Source organism: Pholcus phalangioides, unplaced genomic scaffold (genome assembly GCF_987345545.1).
Source record: "Pholcus phalangioides strain wild (caught in Gottingen) unplaced genomic scaffold, Ppha-v1.0 ptg000012l_1, whole genome shotgun sequence".
Classification (NCBI taxonomy): Eukaryota; Metazoa; Arthropoda; class Arachnida; order Araneae; family Pholcidae; genus Pholcus; species Pholcus phalangioides.
In genome coordinates this window covers 12,149,718-12,165,623 of record NW_028301605.1, presented here as the reverse complement: position 1 = coordinate 12,165,623, position 15,906 = coordinate 12,149,718, and the positions used below count along the sequence as shown (strand labels likewise).

Genomic DNA, 15,906 nt, shown 5'->3' with positions numbered 1-15,906 from the left:
AAAGTTTGTAAGTCGGGGAGAAAGTACATAAAAAATTTTTAGAGGGGGACGCAATTTTTTTTTTTTCGCATTTAGCCGTGAAATTCTCCTAAGCCCGGACCTGTCTTCAATTTTTGAATTTAAATATCTCAGGGTATAAAGCAGTTAAAAACATGTAATTCGTTTTTTGGGCTCAGAAGAGAAAGAGCAACAACTGTCTAATTGGAAGTTAGAGGACGGGGACACTAAACACTTAGAAATTCTGATTATCCTCGTTACAGCCAATCAGAGTCAAGCAACTGTGACATTGTGAGGTGTACCTCCTGTTGCTATGTTTGGCAACTTATCGCCAAACGCCAGCGTCTATTTGCGATTTCGCTATTATTTTGTCATTACGTCTCATTTGCTCACACGATAATAGTACAATGATATAATTTAACAATACTATAATATAACGACCATAATAATAATGATATATATATATATAATTATTATATTGACATGCAATAAATACAGTGGCTTGTCGAAACACAAGTTCTATGTTTGGTTTTCTAATGAATCTATTATCATTATGAATCAATAAATGATAGCAGGGACTAGCTTCGCGAGCCGTAATTATTGTCAACTTGATGCAACTGAACCACATTTGGATTAAATCATAAAAAAATGAAAACATTTTTTAGTGATTCAATAAACGATAACTTATTGGACGAGAATGCCCCACCCCATTCCCCTGTATCGCCAAGTTCGTTGTTTCGGAACAATCCCCCTCCCATTCCCGTGCATCTGGCAATTTGTGGTGAATTAAAATATAATAAATCATATAGAAACGTCCTCTCCACTTGTCAATACAAGATTCATCGAAAGGTTATTTGTGGAGATGTAGATTACAAGGAAGAAAATTCATCACTGCCCCCACGGGGACTCGAACCCCGGTCCCTCGCTTGCCGGACGAGTGCTCTACCATCTAAGCTATGGAAGCAGATAGAATATTTCAACCTTGGAGCGTATATATATGTTGAAAGGCCGGTTGGCCTTTGTCATTCACGAGCTATTAGTGGATTGTTGACGCCGTCCATGTACGGTGCCTTTCAACATATATATACGCTCCAAGGTAGAAGCATTCTATCTGCTTCCATAGCTTAGATGGTAGAGCACTCGTCTGACAAGCGAGAGACCGGGGTTCGTGTTCCCGTGGGGGCAGTGATGAATTTTCTTCCTTGTAATCTTCATCTCCACAAATAACCAGTCTTTTGATGAATCTTGTATAACAAATCATATTTATGTGCAACAGTTAAAAGAAATTCAAACAAACAAACAAACAAACAAATACAACGCCACAACAGGCAAATTGCCCAACGAGGTGGCTGACTTAAGAACATCATGGATCCCCGAGCCATTTTTTGGAGGCCCTACTGCTACACCACACATGCACCCCCCACCCCGCGAAACCCCCCAATGAACCCCCAACGAATCGGTACATGCGGGAATGTGCGTGTACGTGTAGTGCAACCTGACGTAAAGTTTGTTTCTGTGTAATGCTTGTTATGTGTAGTGCTGTCATCTGCCCCCAGTTTTTCTAACTATGAGTGAAGTGTTATGATTGAACAATTTATCGTTGTAGGACTGTTGCTCTCTGTGGCGAGACTTTTTAACGGGGAGATCGGCTCGCATTTGCGCCTTGAAGTTGGGAACCACAGAAAACCAACTTCAGCCGACCACCACTGTGGGGTTCGAACCCGGATCCTCGCATCACGAGTCCGGCACTATATGTAATAAGATATAAAATTTTTCAAACGTAGATGTTAGGGGGAAAAAAAATTGGAGGGACTCGAACTCATAACCTTCGTTTTAAGCGTCCCATGAACTTCCCACTGTACCAATCCTGCTTGCCGTGCTGATGTTGGATTTAGTATATCCATTATTAAATGTCGCCAAGAAATATGGTGGCGCCAAATGGATCACAAGTTGCGGTAGCCTCGCGGTCTACTGTGACGTTTCTATGACGTCACAGTTGCTTGACTCTTATTGGCTGGTAATGTTAAGATTGTCAGAATTTCTAAGCGCTACAGACGGGGACGGGGGGAGGGATTGTATAAAAATTTCATTTTTTATTTTGTGTACACTGTATTTTCATCCTCAAAACTCGTGCAGGGTGATTTCTGGTCACATTTTGAGAATTTTTATAATTAGAACCATACCACTACGACGAACGGTTGATGAGATAAACGCTGTAACAACACTCCAAGGAGAAATCATAGAATCTTAGAATGGCCATAATATTACCAATAGGCAGGGCCGCAAGTACTAGGGGGGGGGGAGCAGGCGAGTCTGGTGCCCCGGGCGCAGATTTAACCATTCAACCTATCCTTCAGCATTACGGGGGGGGGGGAGGGTGGCTAAATGAGTGGTTGCTCCCGCTAACCAAGTATCCAGTTGCGGCCCTGCCAGTAGGTATCTTATTTCTGACGAATCACCATTATATATATATATTGGGTATTTTTTCTTTTTAGATACATTGTCAAGTTCCTAATTTACACCTGGTAGCATTTCTATTACTTCTATAGATCAAACTACACAGTTGATCCACTAATGACCCAAAAAAATCATGTCCTTATTCTGTAGAACTTGGTTTGCTGCATGGGGCCCATCTGGTCACTTCTGGCAACCAAGTGACAATTAGATCTGGTTCCGATTTTCAAGAGTAAATATGCAAGTAGGTAGGTAGGAATTTTTAGCTAGGTTGTAGTGCCTCCCTCAGAAAAATCGCTTTGTATGTTGGCGTATGATGATGTTAAGACAGCCCTGGGCGTACTTTATGAAAATTGCGAAAAGCAAATCGAAAAACTTGGCAATAATGTGAAGTCTAGTTTGCAATATTATTAGATTCTCATCTTTCGTGCCATTCTTGTGATAATGATCTTCAACTATACAATCAAGTGTTCTTAAAATTTTAGGATCTTCTATCGGATGATTGATTTAAAAAAAAAAGTCGTGCATTAAAAAGAAAATACCATATGATATCTTTTTGGTGGTGCCCCTTCAGTACTGATGCCCTAAGCACGTGCTTATTTTGCTTAATGGTTGATCCGACCCTGTGACTGCGCACATGATTTCTCTGGAATGAATGTTTCAAACAAATATTTAAATATTTTTCACACGTATTTTAGTTGATTTTTTTCAAGTTCATAGTATGGCTACAACATGAACCTATATCCTTGATACATTATTGAAAACGATGTGAAAGGTTAAACTTTTCAATTGTGATTAATTCGTGTGGCTACTCTTAACTACTTTTAACCGCATGAAGAGAATAAAATTGATAAAACTGCTTGCTACCATTTTTTGCGATTTTTATCACTACAAGAATGCGTATTTTGGAAACGACAACTGACATTTTCTCAACGAAACCATAATCATTTACACAAAAATAAACTAATTTGAAATAATACAAATTTCATCCATGGTGAATTCTCCTACATGTGTAAGCGTAAGAGGGTTCTCATACTAGGGGTTTTCAATTACCCAGGTATTGATTGGGTGAACCTTTCATCTAGAGATCAGTATGAAAGAGACTTTCTTAAGTTGGTGCTCGAAAATTTTTTGTATCAGCATGTATCAGAAGCCACTAGGGGTACTGCTATTTTGGATTTAGTTCTTACTAGTCCTGAGGACCTTGTTGAATAAGTTTCGGGGGGGGGGGGAGTTTTCTTCCAGTGATCATCGTACAGTCAGCAGTCAGATTTCACTAACTTTTCCTTGGGTAAGGTTGATAACAAAAGACTGGTTCCTTGTTTTCGAAAAACTAAGACCGGTTGGAATCAGTAGGGGTGGTAAGCCAATTGGAATAATTTAGTACGAAGCTGTCCTCTGTTTTGCTCGACGTCATACCCTTTGTTCGAAAAAAGCGTATTTGTATATCGCACCCTCTAATTATCATCAAATTATCCTCAATTTGGAAATTATCATCAAAAGGCAGTTTGTGAAGTGGATATACGAGAATAATGTATTGTGGGATAATCAGCATGGGTCCATGAAGGGGAAGTCATGTGTAACTAACCTCGTTTGCTTCTATGATCACGAGACTAATGCTTTGGGTAAGAGCAAAAATGTAAATGTTGTTTACCTTGATTTCCAGAAGGCATTCGATCGGGTCCAACATGGCAAACTCTTGAAGAGTTTACACGAGATTGGAATTGGGGGCAACTTGCTGAATTGGATAGAATCGTGGTTAAGAAATAGGTCGCAACCAGTTATGGTGAACGGGGAATTCTCTGGTTGGACAGACGTCACAAGTGGAGTTCCTCAAGGAAGTGGCCTTGGCCCCATACTTTTTCCACTTTTTACCGATAAGATTACTAGCAAATTCGCAGATGTTGTGAAGCTAATGGGGGTAATCGGAAATCACTGCAATAGGGAGTTGCTCCAGACCAACTTAAACAGGATTGCAGAATGGGCAATGGGAATGGAACAGGACGTTTAGCGTTGATAAGTGCATGGTCACTCATTTTGGTTCGAACAACACACGGTTCTCTTACGAGTTGAATGGTGTCACTATCCCGGATGCAACTAGGGTCACCGATTTGGGAATTCTCATTGACGAGCGGGTTAGGTTTTCTGAACATTGTTCAGCGGTGGTCAAAAAATCGAATAGAATGCTTGGTCTCATTTTCAAAAAGGTCTCTTCGCGTTCTCCTAAAATCATTCTTCCGCTTTTTCGAGGCTTAGTTCGTCCTGGAACTACTTTCGAGATATATCGTCCCTGTCAGGAAAGGGTGAGGGTGTTATGAAAGAAAAATGGTGAAAACGGTGATGAGATGACTTGGGTTCAACTTGTCACACTCAAAGTCTTCAAAATCACATTTGCATGCTGCAATGTCGAACAATTTCCGTGCTTTGCACTGAAAATATTTCAAGTTCAACTTGAAAGTTTGAGAATCTTTTCTTGCTTTCATATTTTTCTGAAGATTCTTGTATTTACAGTAAAAGTCTGAAAATTTTGCATATCCATTGGTGAGAAACGGTAGGAATTGAAGCAGTTTTCCAAATATTTTCTATCTTTAACACGAAAATTTCAAAAATGTTCGCAATAGCTGGATATTTTCTTGATTGTTGTGCCTGCATATTGCGTTGAGTCAGCAAATAACCAAGATTAACCATAGGTAGGCGCGACCCGAGAATCCCACTCTTCAGGATTTCCTAAAATGTCACAACAATAAATGCTTCTGGTCATCATTTTGACTGCCATACACCCTCTCAGTTAAGGGGTAAGATTACAAATGAATACTGAAAACGATGGGAAAACATCGAGGTCACTGAATGAATCAAGTGTTCAGGGGAATAGGAAAGCCTCCTCTGCGGTGTCATGTTACAGAATTCCACACGTGAGTAAAACTTTAGGGGCGATGAGGAACCTCAAGAAGTTTGAATTTCGGGGAAAAAAATTAGGAATGGCATTTTTTCACATAAAGGCATATTTTAAATTCTATTACGATGGAAATTTCGAATTTTTTTTTCGTTCCACCCTAATGTACATGTCTAACACTCATTGTTAGAGAACCAAGGCAGCCAAACTAAACATTCCAAAAGGCATTCATTGTTGAAGCTCAGAAACAAAAGAAAGCTATATTTTTCCTCTCATTCATGTCATTTTCGGTTAACTAGGACTGACGTCTAAAATCGTCTTTAAAATTTCTCCGTACACATTGTCTCGAATTCCAGGATAATATTTTTGTCCCACAGTGTGATCTCGACGACGATTTCGTGTCGTGTTTTGGGTTCCGTTTTCACCCAGGTATGTATATTTTAATTATATACTAGTAATATTATTATTTAGAGTTTTAATGACCTTAAATATTTAAAAAAAAACTTCGTCTGAGGCTCCCCTTGCATAATATAATTTGAAATTTTTTTCCCGTGAGAACCCCCTTTTTCACTCAGGGCTACTAAACCTTGAGCCATGGCCACCCTAGCTCCAGTAACAGCGCCTCAACAACCCACACCCATGTCCCTCTACATCTTGGAGTCAGGTCCCTAGGCTGAGATCTTTGATGCACCCGTCCCCAAGCGCCGTACCTAGCCATTCCTGTACCCTGTGCAAGAATTTGAATTCCCGACATTGCAGTCGGGTTCAATTGAATGCTAAACAAACTGCTTTCCATGCGGGTAATAACCTGGAAAAATTGAGCTTTTTCCAAAAGCATTTATAAGCGTGCAGGGAAACATTCATCCATCTGATACACATAACTATGTTGGTGTAATTTTCGATAAACGTATTTCATTCGCTCATCACTTCTGAGGTTATTAAAAAAAGCCAAACAAGCCCGAGAGGCCCTTAGCGAAATTTGTAGGCGTAACACGACCTTTTTTCTATCAACGACAAATTCATTTCGTATAAATTGATCATACGTCCTACATTACTTGCTCCTGCCTGGACGTCTGCTAGAAATCAAAGAAGGAGCAAATATTATTTCTTTCGAACCTTTCCAAACGTAACACTCGGAAATTTTATATCAGGTCCCTCTGGTTCATCAGGAATAAGCATGTACGCAGTGATCCCAAGATTGAAACAATCATGGATTATTCCAAAAGGCTCTCTGGAATCTTTTATATTTGTGTGTGATTCGCAAGCGCACATATTTTTGTGTACTGTTTTTTGCAATATTCGTGTATGGCAATTTTTGTGTTTTTCATTCTCTCTCTCTCTCTCTCTCTATGCTAGAGGCCACACTCCTTGATCGTGGTTCCCCTGACAGAGATACTACGAGAAATCGAGGCAGAACAGGTAAGATACAATGAATTTCTAGACATAATTTTTATTCATTTTATTGAAATATGTTAACTTATTTGATTTTATTATAATCACTAGCTATAATACCCGGCGCTGCCCGGGTTTTCTTCAATGAGGCTGTTTGGATCACGTGATATCTCCCTCTTTCTTTGAGGGACATGCAAACCGTGTCTAAGTTAACCAATATGGCGACTTACTGCGCGACTTCATGAAATAAACAAATCTAGATTTAAAGAAACGTAGAAATGAATATTTTTTTCCCCTTTTTTTAAGGGGCGCTAGGTATTTCGATCCCCCTCCCAAACTTCAAGTTATCTATTTCTGCCTGTTTCTGCTTCCAAAAATGCTTAAAGCTGTGGAATTTCTTCGATGTACTTTACGGACCCATAATTGATTTTAAAACAACCTAAACTATGAATTTATGCAGTTGAATATCAAAAGACAATACGGAGACATTAATTTTCATGCTTGAGAAGATATAAATAAAAAGTTGAAATCAATGTTATTGCATGGATATCCAAATCAAAAGTAGGTCCGGCTAACCACTTCATATTTAATCTCCTGGGCTTCGTATATCTCTAAGCGAACTCAATATTTCAAAAATCGAGTATTTAATACAATTTTTAAAATTATTAATGTAGTGGAAAACCCCACCAAATTTCCGCATTTCTACATTAAAATCGGCAATTTTAACACTAATTTCTATGAGGATCACCCTTTTCCTGACCCTCAAAGCGATGCTGGTGATGATTATGACGTCTATTCAAAAAGCCTCATTATTGAGAGTATTGAAAATATAGCAAACCATTATAAAGGCATAAACTATCATACATAACTGGCAGCATTAAAAAAGTAACAAACCATTGTAAAGGCATATACACGTCTGAAACGCATTGCTAGGAAACCACGGTAACCAAAGTAAACGTTCGGAAAGTGATTGTTGAGGCCCAAAAACCATTGTTGCCCGACAGTTTTTTGCCCATTTGGGGCACTTGCCCTGCTCTGACGAAATTTTAAAGTAGCCTATCGTTCAAGTCGGGTCGCATTTGGTATATATGCAAAATTTGGCGACGATCGATCTAAAATTGTAGATTTGTATAGAGAACATACACACACACAGACACACAGACACACAGAAAATCAATTTTATATATATAGATAGATAGATAGATAGATAGATAGATAGATAGATAGATAGATTAAGGCGTAAAGCAAAATGTGTATCCTCTCTTCACCTCCTAGGAGGCTGGGTCGGGTCGTAGAGCATCTTCTATTTATTCAACAAATGAAAAAATTATATAAATTCTATGGAAACAATCCATCAGAAGACATTGAGGATACATACAATCAGGATTAACTAAGAGACAAATGAAAAAAAAAATATATATATATATAATACCAAAGAAAAAAGATTAAGCACACGCTAATTTACACTAACCGACAATGTACATTTACACGTGGATGATGATATTGGGATGTAGAGGGCATCTCCGAGGGAGGAAGGGCTGCCTGGATTGATCTTTCTTTACTCCTGAGTCTTGTGATCATGGGATGCTGGCTAGGAATTTTTGGCCTTGGTTCTGAAACGGAACATTCGGATTCGTCGGAATCGTCTGTCCGGTTAATTGGACGTCTGAATTCAGTTTTGCATGTTTCAAGATGTTTCACAAGTTTTATATTATGCCATTTGCATTAATCGGACTTCTGATGATGATGCGTCGTTTTCAAAGTGTCAGCTTGTCCCGGTCTGGTAATTTAAAATGGAACTCTTTGGTCTTGGGACACTCTGAGATGAAATGAAAATTGTTTCCCTCTTTTTCGCAGAGGCAGAGGCTACTATTTTGAATCTTGCCAGATAGGCTGGGAACGGCCCGTGTTCGGTGAAAAAGATTATGTTTCTGGGCCATGGCAAGTGGTGTGTACTGACTTCGAGTAGAATTTCATGAATCTTTACTCCCTATACATTCAGTGTCCTATCTTTCTTGCCAGTGACGTAATGATTCTTGCATCCACTTTCCTTTGTATACGGATTGAGAGATCGGTAGGGTATAGGGGGTTCCTTCCTTGGTGACCAGCTTTGCAAGGAAGTCAGCTCTCTCATTTCCTTGATTTTTGTTATGAGCTTTAATCCAGCAAAGATGTATTTTACTGTTTTGAAAAAGTAGCTTACGGACTTCCCGGGCCATTGGATTTGTTGTGAGTGGGTCGTTGAGAGCTTTCAAAGAGGGAAGACTGTCTGTTTTTATTATGGTATTATAAGGAAATATTGTTGCCACTCCTACAGCTTTCTTGATGGCCAGCATTTCAACTTGGAATGCTGTATTCCGATCGTGAAGTTTTGAGATCCAGTAATCTATCTCTTCGTTGTCGCTGAATATGCTGTAAGCTGCTCCCACTCCCTCCGTTGTTTTGGACCCAACCGCGTATATTATTCTTCCACGTGTTTGATTATTGGATGCAATCCAAATAAAATTGAATTTAGAAGTTTCGACCTGAAGAGAGTTTTTGGTAAGAAAGGCATTTACCATAGCCATTGCCTTTCTGGTGTTCTTTACGATTTGTTTCTCTGTGTTTCCACTTATGGTAATAAGCATATCATCCGCGTATGCTTGTATCTCGATGTCATTTGTCCAGTCCATTGTGAGGATATCGTTTGCCACCAGATTCCAAAGTAGAGGTCCACTACGTGACCCCTGGGGACATCCCTTAGCTTGAATGGTGGAGACAGGCCCTTTGTCCGTGAATAGTGAGATTTTTCTATCTCTTATGTTGTTTAGAACAAGTTCTTGTACGTTGTTTGGTATTGGGGTCTGAGAGAGGATATTTCTTATTGTTACGAGTGTACCCCCCCCCCCCAAGGGCAGAGTTGACAGGACTCTAGCCCTGAGGCCCGGGATATGTCTCACCATTTTTTACTTTCTCACGATATAAATTAACTATAGCAGGCCCGTGGAAATGTGACCGGTGGGTCCCATAAAAGATCCCAGCCTGGGGGCCCTGCTTCAGGATGTGGGGACCATGCTAATTAATCCCTTATTCGCAGGGTCGTAAGATAACGGGTTATACTCTCTTATTTATGGGAGGGGGAGGGGTAGTTCGGAAAGAAGAGCGAGAGACTAGTCAGTCAGGGACCTAGACAGTTTGCAAGCATGTGAATGATCGAAACAGTGGCGCAAAGTGTATGCAAACATGCGAGTGTTTGAAAGAGTGACCCAGTGCGTGTGTGAGCATGTAAATGACCAAAAAAGTGCGCAAGAGCACGTCGGGTGACTGAAACAGTGAGCAATGGCCAAAAGAGTGACACACCTAGTGTGTGCGTGCGTACGGCAGCCCAATCGTGTCTTGGGGGGGGGCCCCCCTTGGCCGCTTCTCGGGTTTGTGGGCCCCTCGCGAGGCAGGTGGCAGCCTGGTCGGGGGGGGGGAAGGCTGCTGTCAGCGTCTCCTTGGAATGAGGAAAACCCTGAAGACCAGGCCTCGTGCTTGCAGCTAGGGACAGAGAGTCGGGGGTGTCGTCTTCCGGTTACATCCCGGTCGGCGCCCCATCGCGGCGCCCCTTACTCTCTCCAGCACGACCCAACCCACACGGGTAAAATACTTATATCCCGGGAGGGACAGAGCCTAGGTCGCGTCTGGTCTGATGGAGCCCTATCGTGGGACGCAAATAGCAGTGCCGTCTAAACGCATGGGCACGGCCTCTAGAGAAGGGGGGGGGGGCCTCACAAAAATTAGATCCGGTTAAAATTTTCTAGAATACCAGGTACGGCCTCAGAAAAACACTTAGGCCCGGTGGCTCATGGTGCTCTTAAGACGGCTCTGCGCAAGTCCCAGGTACTATCTTTCTGCATCCGACTGAATCTCCGAATAAACCCATCTTATTGTCAGTCTAGTTGGCACCTATCTCCGGGGAGGGGACACTCGGAGGCTGCTAAATTTTAGGGGCCGCAAAACGGGATAAAAATTACTTTTATTACATTTTCACTTTAACGTTCTTAATTTCAGCCACCTCGTTGGGCATTTTACCGGTTGGGACATTGTATTTTTTATTAGATTTTTGACTAACGTTAACGGAGCAAAAATTTAAAATTTTGTCTAAAACACATGCCCCGCCCCCTCCCACAAGGATGGGACTGACAGGGCTCCAGCCCGGGACGATTCTTATAACTTAGTTTTTTCATACTACAGATTCATCACGGCAGGGCCCGCCAAAGACCCTAGCCAAGGGAGCCCTGCTGCAGGATGTTCTAAATCCATGCCAAGACCTCTAAAATTCAGGCATCGAACCCTTTGGCCAAGGCTTTTGACAGAACCTTTCTCCCCCCCCCCCCACAATCCAGAGAAAGAGTGCAGGCGGTGCCACGGGCACTGCAGTGGACCGTGGGGGGGGGGATGAAAAGTGATAAATCCCCTAAAAGTTATCCCACATTACATGAGGGAGGCATGATGCATGTTTGAACGTCTGAAAAAGTGTCTGGTTGTGGTCCTGGGTAGATAATTGGTTCTTCAGCCAGGTCAGCCCACCCCCCCCCCCCGAACCTTTAAGGGCTTTTCTTTCTTTCTTTCAAACCGAGCACAAGTCAGGTCTATGAGCAATTTGCTACCTAGTGAGTTGTGCCGGAATTATAAGTGTGTGTATACCTCGTCCAAGTGCGTATCTAGTGTTGTGTCAAATTTTTCAGTGCTGCCATCTATATTTCAGAATTGAAGCGTAACTATTGAATATCTGTACCGTTTGTAGGCCTGTTGGTCTCTGTGGCAAGATTTTTTAACGGATCAAGCATTCATTCTCTCTCCCCCCCCCTCCCTACATACTCACATATTTTCCCAATTACTCACTGATTTTCTCATTCACTCTATTATTTGGTTACACTCACTCCCTCTTTTTCGTCCATTTGTTCATTCACTCCCTCATTTGCTCCTTCACTTACTCATTTTCTCATTCACTCACTTGGCCTTTAGACACTGACGAAATGCGTGACCAAGTGAGTGAATGAGAAAATGAGTGATAGTGAAGTTCACTGATTTACTCGGCACTCATTCGCTTTCTCATTCACTCACTCATGTGTTCACTTGATCGCTCACTCACTCATCGACACGCTCTTTCGCTTACATAGTCACTGACTTACTCCTTCATTCGCTCACTCACGCACGCATGTATGCACTTGGTCACTCATTTGCTGAAATAATCGCTGATTTTGACGAGTGATCATTCCCTCCGGCTTAAGGCCGGAATTGCGCTATAGATTTTGATAAAAGATCTTTTAAAAAACTGAAAAAAAAACATCCCCACCAATAAGGCTATCGATTACATTCGTTCGAATGTAACCAGTACGCTTATTGGTTGTTATTTTTTTAAGTTTTACAAAAGATCTTTTATAAACTTATTATTCATTTTCATAACGTGTAATGAAATTGATAAGAAATTTCACATTGAAAATATTCCAATGTAAAAATAATTTTTTTTTAATTATTCAACAGCTGCATCTGGATGACAAGAAAGGCATTGAATCCTTTCCTGGGTGCCCTGGCCGATTTGATCGGAATGGATCTCAATGAGCTTGAAGCCATATTGGCGTGAGATCGTGGACAGGTCGGAGTGGTTTCTCCGTGCGTTGGTCGTCATTTTATCGATGTGGGACTCGGGGAACTTGAAGCCGTTTCGGCATGCGAAGATCGTGGATGATCGTCAGTAGCGAAGAACTCAGATAAAATTCAAAGCAATTCTTCCGAATAAAGCTTATTCAAAGGCAAGTGGAGGGGCTTTGCGAGCTATATCCCAGGGCGGTAAGTTCGGAGGAGTAACAAATTGTAAAAATGACTACCGATTTAGTTGTGCCGGAAGTGTGAGTGCGAGTACCTAAAGAAAAGCGTCAGTGCGTGTACCTAAAATGGATGAGATGGTGGAAAAATTTTAAAAGCAATCCGCCTCTACCAAGACAGCGAGAATCTAGGTCAGTAAGTTACCTAGAGAGTTTGCAAGCATGTGAGTCTACAAAAAAAAAATGTGCAGTGAGCAAAACCGTGACCTAGAGCAGTGGTTTTCAATCTTCGGAAAAGCCCGAGGCCCGGTAAATCTCTATTCGGTACCCAATACTACCTTCAGAGAGTAATGTTTTTGTGCATTCCCAATAGTATAAAAAAGGGAAATTTTGTAAAGTAAGTAATATATGCATGTAATTCAAATGTGAATGCCCAGCACTGTCAACGGAGGCTCTGTTTGATTATTCCCGTTGCAGTGCAGGCTCTGTGTGGATTCTCTGTGTGTGTATATTGCATATTCTGCAATAGGACAGGCAAAACTGCTCAGCGCTGTGGACGAAGGCTTTGTTTCTTCGTTTCCCGTCACAGTCGAGGCAATGTAATTTGTATACATTGTGTATTGTGTATTTTGATCATTCTCAAAGCTCTCCCACTTCAACATGCCAGCTTCTTCTTTCTTGCCCACAAGTCTTTTCCACATTTCTTTCGGAATCCCAGGCTGCGGTCTCCGGCCCTTATGTGCCACTGGGCGCACGTGGAATTTTTCTCCCTAGTCATTGGATTCAGTCACCCATTTTTGTCAAATGGCTTGTATGTTGCATTGGTTGATGGCTGTCTTCATGAAGAGAACGACGCGAGTAATTCGAAATTTGCGGGCACGGGGGCAAGAGGAGCCACCACTATAAATCTTTGCTAACTTTTCCGACACAACTCTGCCTCTTTTGAGGTAACGGAAGTAAGGTGCTTTGCATCAGTCCGGGGTTGTGAGCGGTTCTATCTATCTATCTATCTATCTACCTATTGAGTAAGGGAAAAGCCGGTCATACATAACGGAAAATTAATAGGAAAAATGAAACTGCGAATCATTCAAGACCTGGTGTGGTTAGTGTTAGGGCTGGTACTGAGCCGCGCCCAACGGTTGAGAAACACTGACCTAGAGAGTGTGTAAGCATTTGAATGACAAAAAGTGAAATTACCTATAGCGCGCGAGAGCATGTGAAGGACTAAATGAGTGACTCAAAGCGTGTGTAAGGCATATATATGAATGACTAAATGAGTGACTAAGCGTGTGTAAGGCATATGAATGACTAAATGAGTGACTCAAAGCGTGTGTAAGGCATATGAATGACTGAAAGAGTGACCTAGAGTGCGTGCAAGCATGTCAATGACCAAAACAGTGTACAAGTATGCGGATGTGCAAAATAGTGTAATCATGTGAGCGACCAAAAGAGTAGCCTAGAGAGTGTGTGAACATGAGAGTGACTTATAGCAAAACCGTAAATGCGTCTCTGTTTTCAAAGGTATTTAAACAGGAGTTGCAAGCCGTATGTTTAAGATTCCAATAAACGATCTATTTTATGTAGTGATGGATTTTATGGATCTTAATTCTAGCACTAGGGATCTTCTTTCTTCCTTTCAAACCGAGCGCAACTCCGGTCTATCGCCATGGGCAATTTACCACCGATTTAGTTGTGCCGGAAGTGTACCTAACATTCTGAGTGCGTGCAGGGTGTTGTGCGATTATTAGTGCCACCATCTACGGGGAGATTCACTGAGGATCACCAACTTCCCTGTATCAGTATCAGTGCTCAGTCGACATTTTAATCAATAACTGCCTGTTTATATTCATTCAAGTCTTACTTGAGGATCGTTGCATTCCACGAAAGTGTCCTCCAAGTGGACTTGGGAGGTGTAAAAATTGGTATTTTTACGTTGTACTAGTTTTTGGGTTGAGTGAGTAGCGTTCCTTTGAAGCCAGTTATGGGGGGGGGGGGATTCGATTTTGCTACCTATTTCATCCGAGTTGCTCGTAATCGGAAAATGTACCGTATGCGAAATGACTCGGCTACCGTACCGTTTAATCCTTCACCAGCAAAGCAGAAATCACTAAACCCACTTTGAAATGTCATATCTCTTTAATGAAGTGAAATTTCTTCCTTTTTTGTGCATATTTATATCATTTTAATGCCCCCCATTGAAAAAAATTCATTTTAATTTCCTTAACACTTTTTTTAATCGTAATAAATAGAGGGAGAGACAGAGAGACATTGAGCGGCATAGTTATCACGAGGAGTGTCGCGGCTGATTTCCCGGGAGCGAGGAACACAGCTAAGTTTTTCCAGCATGACCCAGATCTTTGACCACTTGCTTATATCTATTCGTTGAGACAGAGAGGCAGACAGTGTTCTAGTCAGGAGGAGGTTATATTATGAAAGTTATGACTCTATTATAATCAATTATGTTACATATAAATTTGAATGTATGTATGTTCTTTATACAAATCTACAGTTTTAGACCGATCGTCGCCAGATTTTGCGTATATACCAAACAGGACCGGGCTTGAACCGTAAGCTACTTTAAAAGTTCTTCAGAGCTGGGCAAATGCCCGAAATGGGCGAAAAACTGTCGGATTACAGTGGTTTTGGGGCCTTAACAATTACTTTTGGAACGTTTACTTTGGTTACCGTGGTTTCCAACAATGGGTTTCAGACGTGTATATATATATATATACCTTTACAATGGTTTGGCACACCTTTAATTCTGTTATCATAACAGTTTATTCCTTTATAACGGTTTGTAATTTTCCCAATCCTCCCAGTAATTGAAGAAAACCAGGAAAGCGCCGGGTATTTCTGCTAGACTATATACAGGGTGTCCTGTAAGTGCTAATGCGGCCTTTATCTCATCAACCGCCCATCGTAGAGGTATAGTTTCAATTTGAAAAATGCTTAAAAAGTGTTTGAATAATATTTGCCGCACAAGCTGGACATATGACGTCACTAACAACCATGCGCGTGCGCAGAATTTTCTCGAGAGAGGTTTCAGATTTTTTTTCCTTCTAAAGGGAGGTTTTTACGTTTTTCCTGCAAAATAGCACTATAATCTTTGCGCAAGGAGGGGGAGGGGGTTAGAACCCCAAAACCCTCCCCCCTCCCTTGCGTACGCCAATGCTAACAACAGAGAACAACTACGACGACAAAACTCAGAATAAAAATGTTCAACGCCAGCTGATGAACTCAATGCTTGCCTCAAATCATCAACACTCTGATATGAAGTTAAAATTTATCGTTATCTACCAACATGCGAGTTCAACTGCAAAATGACTCGGCACTTCTATCATTTTCACATCAGTTGATCCAACTTGGCAATGGAAGAATTCC

General features: G+C 41.3%; 2 non-coding genes across 2 annotated transcripts; one reads left to right on the top strand and one right to left on the bottom strand.

Moving 5' to 3' along the window:
- Nucleotides 1–889: 889 nt before the first annotated feature.
- On the bottom strand, nucleotides 890–961 carry TRNAA-GGC (transfer RNA alanine (anticodon GGC)). Its single transcript has one exon. It is a non-coding gene; the product is annotated as a tRNA-Ala (tRNA).
- A 149-nt stretch (nucleotides 962–1,110) lies between these two features.
- Nucleotides 1,111–1,182, top strand: TRNAV-GAC (transfer RNA valine (anticodon GAC)). Its single transcript has one exon. It is a non-coding gene; the product is annotated as a tRNA-Val (tRNA).
- The last annotated feature ends 14,724 nt before the right edge of the window (nucleotides 1,183–15,906 follow it).